This window comes from Oncorhynchus nerka, linkage group LG27 (genome assembly GCF_034236695.1).
Source record: "Oncorhynchus nerka isolate Pitt River linkage group LG27, Oner_Uvic_2.0, whole genome shotgun sequence".
Classification (NCBI taxonomy): domain Eukaryota; kingdom Metazoa; phylum Chordata; class Actinopteri; order Salmoniformes; family Salmonidae; genus Oncorhynchus; species Oncorhynchus nerka.
In genome coordinates, this window is record NC_088422.1 from 49,044,259 (window position 1) to 49,055,880 (window position 11,622).

The 11,622-nt window shown below is 42.9% G+C and overlaps 1 long non-coding RNA gene across 2 annotated transcripts; it reads right to left on the reverse strand.

Annotated features, from left to right (window-relative positions):
• Window positions 1-1,364: 1,364 nt before the first annotated feature.
• Window positions 1,365-7,055, reverse strand: LOC135565324 (uncharacterized). Of its 2 annotated transcripts, XR_010461533.1 has the most exons (3): window positions 2,780-7,044; window positions 2,319-2,544; window positions 1,365-2,202 (listed from the first exon to the last, which is right to left on the reverse strand). It is a non-coding gene; the product is annotated as an uncharacterized LOC135565324 (long non-coding RNA). The 2 variants fall into 2 exon arrangements; XR_010461532.1 differs by having other exon boundaries at window positions 2,319-7,055.
• Between the last annotated feature and the right edge of the window lie 4,567 nt (window positions 7,056-11,622).

Sequence of the window (11,622 nt, forward strand, 5' to 3'; positions counted from 1 at the left end):
CGCCCACATCAATCTCATCACATGCCTCTTCCATAGCCTGCACAAGAGGCCTGCGCACAAAGGGCTGCCGGTCGTATACCTTCCACCGCCGTGCCGAAAATAACTCTTCTATGGGGTTCAGAAATGGTGAGTATGGTGGGAGGTATTGCACAAGAAATGGTGGGTGGTCAGCAAACCAGTTTTTGACTGGGGCTGCACGATGAAAGCTCACGTTGTCCCATACTACAACGTACCGGGTTCTTTGATGGTCTGCATCATTCATACGCTCTGGTGGTATGAGAATGTTGTGGAGTCTGTCCAGAAATGTGAGAATATGGGCTGTGTTGTATGGTCCAAGGTTGGCATGACTGCGGAGGACACCATGCGTATTGGAGATGGCAGCGCACATTGTGATGTTCCCACCACTTTGGCCAGGAACGTCTATAATGGCTCTGTGGCCAATGACGTTTCTCCCCCTTCTTCTGGTCTTTGCTAGGTTGAACCCAGCCTCATCTATAAAGATGAACTCATGTGGGATTGCATGAGCATCCATTTCCAGTACTCCCTGAAAACAAAGAACAAAAGCAGTCAATATGGTGTTATCCAGTACACTGGGAAACAATGTTGCGTGTAGTGTACTGCAGTCAATATTGTACTTACATCCACATATGCTCGTCTGACCTATTTGTTTCTTTTGAGAGTTTCTCTCAAACGGCACCTTATAAAGTTGTTTCATTCTGATTTGGTTTCGCGTAAGAATGCGAGCCAATGTGGACAGACTGACTCGTTGAATGTTGTTGAATATGGTGTTGTCTTGGATGATGTGGCTTTGAATCTCTCATAATCTGAATCCATTATTTTCCAAAACCAAGTTTACAATGGCAGCTTCCTGTACCCCGGTGAACATTTGGCCCCTTCCTCCACCATGGTTGGTGTGAAATACATTTTGGTTACATACCTGTACTTCAGTCTAAATGTCCGGATGACACAGGCGACAGTAAAACGGCTCAATGCAGAGAACCGTGTGCAGCACATTTACAGTTTTTTTCCAACTGCTTACACACGTTTTTCAAAACTGTCTCCTTTTTTCAAAACTCTACACACAATTCCCAAAACTGCACAGACAAAATGCAAAATGCCTCACATCTCCTTCAAAATGTAACACTGCATTCAAAATGCCATAAACACATGTCAGAACGAAGCATTTGCATCAAATGGCAAACACTGCTTTCATAATAGTACATTTTTGTATATACCATGTAAACACTGTTGTTCTAAATCTAAAGCTCTTTGGTCTTTCATAGGCTTATATCTACATTTCAACACAATGTTCTACAGTGAAAGTAATCGGCTGAGAGGGGTAACAAGTACACTGTAAACACCAATGCAATGTAGAAACAGAAAATATTTATTAGGCCAAACATTACTGTTGTATACAGTAGCATACAACAAAACCATAAACATATGTAACCCCAAAACATATTCTTTAGAATACAGTAAAGAACACAATTGTGTGTGTGGGGTCCCGGGGGGGCAGTACAGGAATTGGTAGGGGGACGGGCAGTCACCAGTGCTAAGCTACGCTTCATCTCTTCTCCGGCCTGGGTCTGGCCACAATACTTCATCCACATCACAAGATACGTTTTCTCTTGCCAAACATCGAGGGAAGTATCTCCTAGCATGGCGTATCCAACCTTGGACAGAAGCAACCTGTATGTCCCCACATACATCCTCCTTTGCCTGGAGAAGCGGCATGCGGGCATAGAGTTGGCGATCATACACTTTCCAGCGCCAGGCTGAAAATAATTCCTCTATGGGATTTAGAAAAGGTGAATATGGGGGTAGGTACAAAACTACAAATTGTGGATGGGTGGCAAACCAGTTTTGGACCAGAACAGCCCGGTGAAAACTAACATTGTCCTATAAAACCACAAATCTAGCAGGCTCCTGATCTGAATCAGGGACAAGTATTGTGTAAATTGCATCCAGAAAAGTGAGCATATGGCCGGTGTTGTACGGACCCAGTGTGGCATTGTGATGGGGGACCCTGTTTTGAGTGATGGCAGCACACATATTACCCCCACGCTGTCCAGCGACATTGGTAATTGCCCTCAGTCCTATTACATTTCTTCCGCGGCGCCTGGTTTTGGTGAGGTTGAAGCCAACCTCATCCACATAAATAAATTAATGGCGAATTACATGGGCATCCAGCTCCAATACTCTCTGCAACAGACAAAAGGATATACAGATGAGTAAATATGGTATGTCTGAAGTACTGGAAGTAGTGTACAAAGTCATGTCGCATATTCTTGACTGTCAGAGTTTCTCTCAAATGGCACCTTGTAAAGTTGTTTCATCGTCACTCGGTGCCGTTGGAGGATGCGTTGTATGGTGGACAGGCTTACAGCATTGATGTTGTTAAATATGGTGTCATTATTCAAGATATGCTCTCTTATCTCTCGAATCCTAATTGCATTGTTGGCCAAAACCATATTTATAATTGCAGTCTCTTGTACATCTGTAAACAAGCGTCCTCGTCCTCCATGATGTCTTTGCCTTTCCACTCTGTACAGAATTCAAACACAGTATGTGTTCAGCATAGGAACTGTAAACAATGTACAAAAAAATGTAGTACAGCATGATAACCAACCTCATTCATTCAATGCAGTGCAGTAAATGGATGGCTTAGAGTTACAAATGATTATGCAATATACGTATTTTACAGTACATTACAGTGCAGTCATACGTATTTTACAGTGCATTACTGCAATGCTAAAATAGTCATTAGATAGTTGCATACCTGTTCTCATTTCTGAAGGTTTGAATTATGGACGCCACTGTAAATCGACTCAAGTTGGGCTGGACTCTCAGTCTAGCCTCTCTCATGGTCAAACCGTTGTGTTGCCCTAATCTCATCAGAGATGGCTCTCCTTCCTTCTCTTCTTTGCCCTCATCCTCTTCTTCCTCTTCCTATCCCTCCTACTCCTCTTGCTCTCTGTCCATTTTTGTCATCCATTGTTCAAAACAGGTAATCTGACCTTTGACCTATTTATAGGCCTATACTACAGTAAAGCAGTGATTGGTTAGTGATCAGTTAAGCTAGTGTTTGCACATGTGAGGAGTGTGTGTGTGACCTGGTGAATAAGTGTTGCATTTTGATTGGTTGTGTTTGGAAAAGGAAAGCAAGTCACTTCCTGTTAGATTTTTGTGTTTTAGATAGAGAATTGAGTGTAGTGTTTTGAAAAAAAGTGTTTTATGCAATTGACAACTGAGTCAAAGGCTGAGAAATAGCTTATGGTTTTGGATATTTGGTGTGTAGTTTTGCACTTTGAGTGAGAGGTTTCACAAATAGTGTGACATGAAAAGATTGTGTGGAAGCAGTTGGAAAAAACTGTAAAATTAATTGAATTGCAAAATGTGTGAAAAGCAGAAAATGTGTTTAAAAGAGGTTTTGCTCTCTGTGTGTCAGTTTAAATAATTGTCCTGTGCATGTAATTTTAGTGTGTTAGCAATTGGAAAAAACTGTAATAAATGGAAAGCACAATGTTCAGGGCCATGCAATTTGTCCATTGTACAGTATGCAGCCTACAATGCACTGTACTACAGTATCCATTCTCAGACTTTCTCCTTCCCACCTTCAACAACCTGTTTGTACTCTGAACTGGCTTATATTGGTTGTGTCGCATCATTTGAAACAGGTTAAATCAATTTTGAGTGGTTGTGTTCAATCAATGACAAATGTTCTCTATTTGTATTTGATTTTTGCCACTTGTGTTTACCAGTATGAATGAGAATGTGTTTAGAGTTTTACTGAAAAGTCTAAGTGAGATCTGCAAATTGTGTTTTACCATGTGAAATGGTTTAAGGTATTGACAACAGACTGCATAATTAGCTAAATGAGTCCAGGCAACTGAGAACTTTGTTCAGCCAATGGGTTTTAGTGTTTTAGCAATTGAGAAAAACTGTAATCTCATTCTGGAGAGAGAGAGAGAGAGAGATAATCCATTTGATTATTTTGCCCGTCCTCAGTACATGGAATTTGACTTCTTTTTTTTCAGTACCAACCAAAACAACCCCCCCCCCCCCAAAAGAGTCATTCCCAATGTATTCCACTCCAAAGATGGCACAAACATAAAATGGCTGACATACAATGAAGTAACTCACTCCTTGCTCTGCTCAGTATGTCTTGCATTCGCAAAACCTCCAGCCAGTGGTAGTGCATTTGTCAAAGGAGGCATGCAGGCCTGGAAACATGCCCATCGGAGAGTACAGGAACATGAGAGAAGCAAGACCCATAGAGAAAGTGCGAATCCTTTTTCCTCAGAGCCAGCAGAGCAGACATCCGTACCCTTCTGAGTGATAAGCAAATGTCAGTTCAACGAGACCAGGTCAGAAGGAGGAGGTAGGTTATGGAACGTGTGATTGATGTAGTTAAAGTTATTGGTAAATGTGGGCTTAGCTACAGAGGACACAGACACGAAGCTGTACATAACTTGGAAAATATGTTTCTTAAGCTTATATTGTTTGTTAAGCAAATATGATGTCTGCCTACAAGAGCATGTTAGTGATTGCATTGAGAAGATGGGAAGTAAAGGAAGAGGGTCCGTGGTAACTATGACGTCCAAAACAACAGCAAATAAAGTAATTGAAGTCATCAGAATGTGGATTCAGCAGAGAATTGCTGTTGAAGTGAGAAAGGCAAGGATGTTCTCAATTACAAATGGACACAACACAAGATTTAACATCCAAAGACCCGTGTGCAGTAGTTCTGCGATATGTCACTGATGTTGCCCACGAGAGACTCATTGTGGTCATTGACTGCGAGTCATCGACTGGACAGTACTTTGTGGACCTTGTGAAACAGACCTTTGTGAAGATGGATATCGATATCAAACAGTGTGTTGGCAATGCAACAGACGGAGCAGCTAATATGCAGGGACAATACAGGGGCTTCTCTGCATTGCTCACAGGAGAGTCTCCTAACCAAGTACACATATGGTGTTACTCACATGTCCTCAACCTTGTGCTAACTGAAAATAATTGATGGAAAGAATTGAAAAGGATGTGACCATAAAACCTTGCTATCTGAAGCAAGGCCCAAGGGTACAAGGATGCTCGCCTAAAGTATGAAACCATAATTATAGCTGAGGTTTTTCTCTGGATTTTTGAGTAGACGTCCCCTCTCTCTAAATGCTTGCAAACAAGTGGCATGGATGTCGTAACAGCACAGCACTTGTTGACGGGAACGGAGGATAACCTGAGAAAGTGTGCCCGAGACTTTGAGGGTGTGAAGAGGGCAGCAGACGACTTTGTTGAGTCGGGCCGGTGGCATTCTGGAGGAGCAGCAGGAACTGTGACGCCGAAGCTCAGAATGCTCTCCCAGAGAAGAGAACAACAAAAAAATAAGCGAAAACCAGGTGAGTTGGCAGAAGACGAGCCCGGTGCTAATGCAGACATGGATGACAAAAATCAACATCCACAATGTGGTACTGGACACTGTTGTTGAAAGTGTTCACCTCCGTTATGCGGCAGATGCAGTGCTGTGTGCAGATGTCTCCTGCATGAATCTTAAGCATTTTCCTGAGATCAGAGAAAAGGGCCTCCCAATGACAGCCATGAAGGAGCTCAGGAGCTCCACACTGCCCTTTCCCACCTGGACAAAAGGAACACCTATGTGAGAATGCTATTCAATGCTTACTGGAATTTGATGAACATGCCACTGTTAAGGCATTGCAGGCTGAACTGATCAGCCTTGCACAACAGTGGGAAAGACTGAGGCAGTCAGCATTGGAGGAGTGAGTACAACACCAGGGCCGCCGCCGCCACCAGTGATGAATCAGGGGAAGGCTTTGAGGATCCTGATGAAAGTGTGGAGTTGGTGAGCAGAAGTTGTACCACATGTAAAAACTGCCTGATATGCTGCTATCTTCTCCTGTCTCAGCACAATCTGCTCGCGGATGCGTATCACATCATTGGTTTGGGCTACAAGTTCCTCCTCACCCTATCCATCACTCAGGTGACTTGTGAGAGGACCTTCTCCAGCCTGAAATTCGTGAAGAACTAAGAACCTCCGTCACTCTAGAGAATCTTGAAGTTTTCTTTTTGATGGCAACAGAGAAGGAGATTCTTATGGGACTTGACAAAGATGACATCATTGACAAGATGGCATAGAGCAGTGAGTTACTGCGCCGCCTACTGGTTTACTAGTGGTAATTACTTACTGGTTACTCTAAAGTAGTTATGCTATGACTCTTCCTTAAAAGGCTGACAAGGGTGAAAGAAAATTTGCTGTGAGTTAAAGCTTTTGTGCAAAGGCATGTTTTTTTAACTTTTGTATTATACTTGCAGTTATGTAGCCAATGTTCAATTTCATTGACTCAGTGTATAGATGTGTTTATGTTTTGTGTTGTTTGCTTAATGGACACCAGTGAGTGAACATTGTAATCTACATTCTTTTGTAGGGGAGTGCTTTTTCGACTTTTGTATTTTACTTACTTACTGTACATTGTTGTAGGTTATGTTCAAGTTCAGTGAATGTGCGCGTGTGAAGTTTTTTGATACTTTTGATATGCTTGATGCTGGAATGTAAAGATACTAACTGAACATTTGAGCTAACTCTGTATATCTCATTCTCTTTTTAAAAAGTGTAGGCTAATAGTTTTGTGTCTAGCCGTGTACATTTTTATGAGCTATGATTGGTGGGCTATGGGTTTTTGGAGGCTATGGGTGAGGGTGCACCCATAGCCATAGCATACATTGAAAACTCAGTGTTCAGATATGCTACTTGTTGGTCAGCCCCAAATGTTTGTATTTTGTAATGTGGATAACTTTCTTCCCCGATGAACATAGTGGCCAAATGTATAACTAGTTTGGTACCCGTTACGTCAACAAATAGAGGTTAGCCTACAAAATTAGCGGTCTGGTGGTTTGCGTGAACAGGGTGGCCTGGGATGGAGTCAAATTCCCAGCCTGAATTATTGTTTCAGTCCACCCCTGGTCATGGCTCACATCAACACCATTATCCCAGAAACCCTAGACCCACTATAATTTTTATACCGCCCCAACAGATCCACAGATCTCCACACTGCCCTTTCCCACCTGGACAAAAGGAACACCTATGTGAGAATGCTATTCATTGACGACAGCTCAGCATTCAACACCATAGTGCCCTAAAAGCTCATCAATAAGCTAAGGACCCTGGAACTAAACACCTCCCTCTGCAACTGGATCCTGGACTTCCTGACGGACCACCCCAAGGTGGCCCAACAACACATTTGCCACACTGATCCTCAACAAAGGGGCCCCTCATGGATGCTTGCTCAGTCCCCTCCTGTACTCCCCGTTCACTCATGACTGCACGGCCATTCAAGGCTCCAACACCATCATTAAGTTTGCCGATGGCACAACAGTGGTAGGCCCGATCACCGACAACGACGAGACAGCCTATAGGGAGGAGGTCAGAGACCTGGCAGTGTGGTACTGTTACGGTTTTCTTCCTGGGAAGGAGAGGCAGACCAAAATGCAGCGTGGTTATGGTTGAACATGGTTATGGTTGAACATCTTTAATAAAGATGATAACGTGAACAATATACAAATACAAAACGTGGAAAAACCAAAACAGTCCTAACTGGTGCAAAACACAGAGACAGGAAACAATCACCCACGAAATACCCAAATATGCCTAAATATGGTTCCCAATCAGAGACAACGATAAACACCTGCCTCTGATTGAGAACCACTCTTGGCAACCATAGACTTACCTAGAATACTACACTGAACACAACCCCATCAATCTACAAAACCCCTAGACAAGACAAACACATAATCACCCATGTCACACCCTGGCCTAACCAAAATAATAAAGAAAACACAGAATACTAAGGCCAGGGCGTGACAGGTACCAGGACAACAACCTCTCCCTCAACGTGATCACAACAAAGGAGATGATTGTGGACTACAGGAAAAGGAGGACTGAGCACACCCCCATTCTCATCGACGGGGCTGAAGTGGAACAGGACGAGAGCTTCAAGTTCATTGGTGTCCACATCATCAACAAACTAACATGGTCCAAGTACACCAAGACACTCGTGAAGAGTGCACGACAAAACCTATTTCCCCTCAGGAGACTGAAAAGATTTGGCATGGGTCCTCAGATCCTCAAAAGGTTCTACAGCTGCACCATCGACCATCCACCAGCCTCCGACCTCAAGGCACTACAGAGGGTATTGAGTACGGCCCAATACTAATACAATTTGATTTGATTTGATGCTGCTCTATTTGTGAGTACACCGGCTTGGTCTCATCCATATGCAAAATCTAGTACCACCACAGTCCACTTAAATGGCTTGCTTGTTTGCGATGACAAGCAGGTGTATAAGCGTATGCACCTGCATGTTTAATAATGAGTGTGGGTCATGGATGTGGGTGGGTTTGTGTATTGAGAGGGAGCCTCCACCTACTGTTGTGTGTTGACCGCGAGTGGAGTGACCTCTGTAATCATCGTTGCAGCTCTCCTCCTCTGCTTTCATTAGACACTGACCTAATAGCACCACAGTGGGTACTTACCTCTTCTTCACAAATATGAGCCACTGCATGCTGAAAAAAAAGGACAAATATGTGAGGGTTGACACAGAGAACACATGGAGACACAGTACAGGGTCGGGTTCAATTCCATTTCAATTCCAGTAAATTCAGAAACTAAACCAAATTCCAATTCCCCAATTCCAAATGTTCCTAATTGCAAAGCACTGAAGAGAATTGGAATCGGAATTTCACTGAATTGACTGGAATTGAAACGGAATTGACCCCAACCCTGATACAGTAGTATTTCATGTAGACCTATTTCCCACTACTGAGCTGAACCTGGGCTGGGCTAGCCTGGTTCTACATCCACTATAGCTACTGGAAAAATACTGGAAAAGATGTTTCGTAGTATGACGCATTTCGCAGACCAATCCAACTCTACATGAAAAGTGTACAAGTTTGTTATTGGAGTAGTGTAGTACCCCCGGGGCAAGTGTATTCACATCATTAATCTAATTGCTATCTAGGAAAGTCTTTGGGTGATAATTAAGTTGTCCCTAGAATATGGAACTTGGACAAACAATAAGCCTTAATTTAAATAGGGTGTGCTAGTCTATCGGGTGTTTAATTGTGGTGCTAGATCATGTCTCTTACACTCCTAATTACCATGACTTTCATCGCCTATAATAATGATTATCCATTGTTCCTGCTAGCTTTGACATGGGTAATGAACAGCATATTAGCCTTGCTGAACTTCAGAGGAGTGTCTAGGGACCGAATGAATGCTCAAATCACCCACAGCAACTGGGGAAGGAAGATCCCTAAGACACACAAACACACACATTCTCTTTATTTCGACTCTGTTACCATGTCCATATTAGCATGCCAATTTGAATAAGGCAATGTATTGGGCACACAGTGCCTTCGGAAAGTATTCAGACCCCTTGACCTTTTGCAAATTTTGTTACGTTACAGCCTTATTCTAAAATTGATTTTTTTTAATTTAACATAACGACAAAGCAAAAACATGTTTTTAGACATTTTTGTACATTTATTAAAAACAAATACCTTATTTACATAAGTATTCAGACCCTTTGCTATGAGACTCGAAATTGAGCTCTGGTGCATCCTGTTTCCATTGATCATCCTTGAGATGTTTCTACAACTTTTATTGTAGTCCACCTGTGGTAAATTTAATTGATTTGACATGATTTGGAAAGGCACACACTTATGTATATATTATAAGGTCCCACAGCTGACAGTGCATGTCGGAGCAGAGACCAAGCCATGTGGTCAAATGAAATGTCCGTAGAGCTCCAAGACAGGATTGCGTCGAGGCACATATCTGGGTAAAGGTACCAAAAAATGTCTGCAGCATTGAAGGTCCCCAAGAAGACAGTGGCCTCCATCATTCATAAATGGAAGAAGTTTGGAACCACCAAGACTCTTCCTTGAGATGGCTGTCCCGGCCAAACTGAGCAATCAGGGGAGAAGGGCCTTGGTCAGGGAGGTGACCAAGTACCCGATGGTCTCTCTGACAGAGCTCCAGAGTTCCTCTGTGGCGATGGGAGAACCTTCCAGAAGGACAACCATCTCTGCAGCACTCCACCAATCAGGCCTTTATGGTAGAGTGGTCAGACGGAAGCCACATGACAGCCCGCTTGGAGTTCTAAAGACTCTGACACCATGAGAAACAAGATTCTCTGGTCTGATGAAACCAAGATTGAACTATTTGGCCTAAATGCCAAGTGTCACGTCTGGAGAGACCTGGCACCATCCCTACGGTGAAGCATGGTGGGGGCAGCATGATGCTGTGGGGATGTTTTTCAGCATCAAAGACTGGGACACTAGTCAGGATCTAGGCAGAGATGAACGGAGCAAAGTACAGAGAGATCCTTGATGAAAACCTGCTCCAGAGCACTCAGGACTTCAGACTGGGGCGAGGGTTCACCTTCCAAAAAGACAACGACCCAAAGCACACAGCCAAGACAATGCAGGATTGGCTTCGGGACAAGTCTCTGAATGTCCTTGAGTGGCCTAGCCAGAACCCGGACCCAATCGAACATCTCTGAAGAGACCTGAAAATAGCTGTGCTGCGACTCTCCCATCCAACCTGACAGAGCTTGAAAGGATCTGCAGATAAGAATGGGAGAAACTCCCCAAATGCAGGTGAGCCAAACTGGTAGTGTGTCGTGGAAATTCAGTACTGAGAGAGATTTGGTCATTTCTTCAAACAATCATCTTTCGACCCCCCCCCCTTGAACCTTTACACAAATGCAGAGTACTATATACAGCTGAACCCTACACTCCTCCTGGCTATCTCGGTTACACCCACCACATCTTGTCTATGTAATGCAGTCTTTAACTCATTTGTCAGCTCAAGCCATTTCTGGTGACCATAAACCCAGATTAACTGCAGGGAACTAGAGTGGAGACCATAAAAACACAGACACTAACAGGACAGAAATATCCTCCTATTTGATAAGTATTAATAGCTAACTACTAATATCTAACAAATCAGGTAAATATGTAATTACCCAAAAAGATTTGAGGCTGTAATCGCTGCCAAAGGTGCTTCAACAAAGTACTGAGTAAAGGGTCTCAATACTTATGTAAATTAGATATTTCCGTTTTTTTTTTAAATAAATGTGCAAACATTTATAAAAGCCTGTTTTTGCATTGTCGGTATGGGTTATTGTGTGTAGATTGATGAGGGGGGAAAAAACAATTTCATCCATTTTAGAATAAGGCTGTAAAGTAACATAATGTGGAAAAAGTCAAAGGGTCTGAATCATTTTCAAAAGCACTAAGTAATTATACTGTAAGTGGTATGCTAGGTGGTATGTACTCTATATTGGAACATATACCTCCAAGTCCCTTTTTCCCCCCATCTCCACTGTGGTTTCAGGGTAATCGTACATGGACAGTGGGCTTCTTTATCGGAGTTTCCATTACTGACTCAGACAGAGTGATTTGTTTACGAGACCACTGTACCAAGGCTCCCCCAAAGTCAATGATCATTCATTGATAAAGTGAATGTCACTAATCATTCTCAGACCATCATTTTGTATGCAGGATGGGTTCCTGTCACACCATGTTTGTTTTCTGTGCCTAAATCGA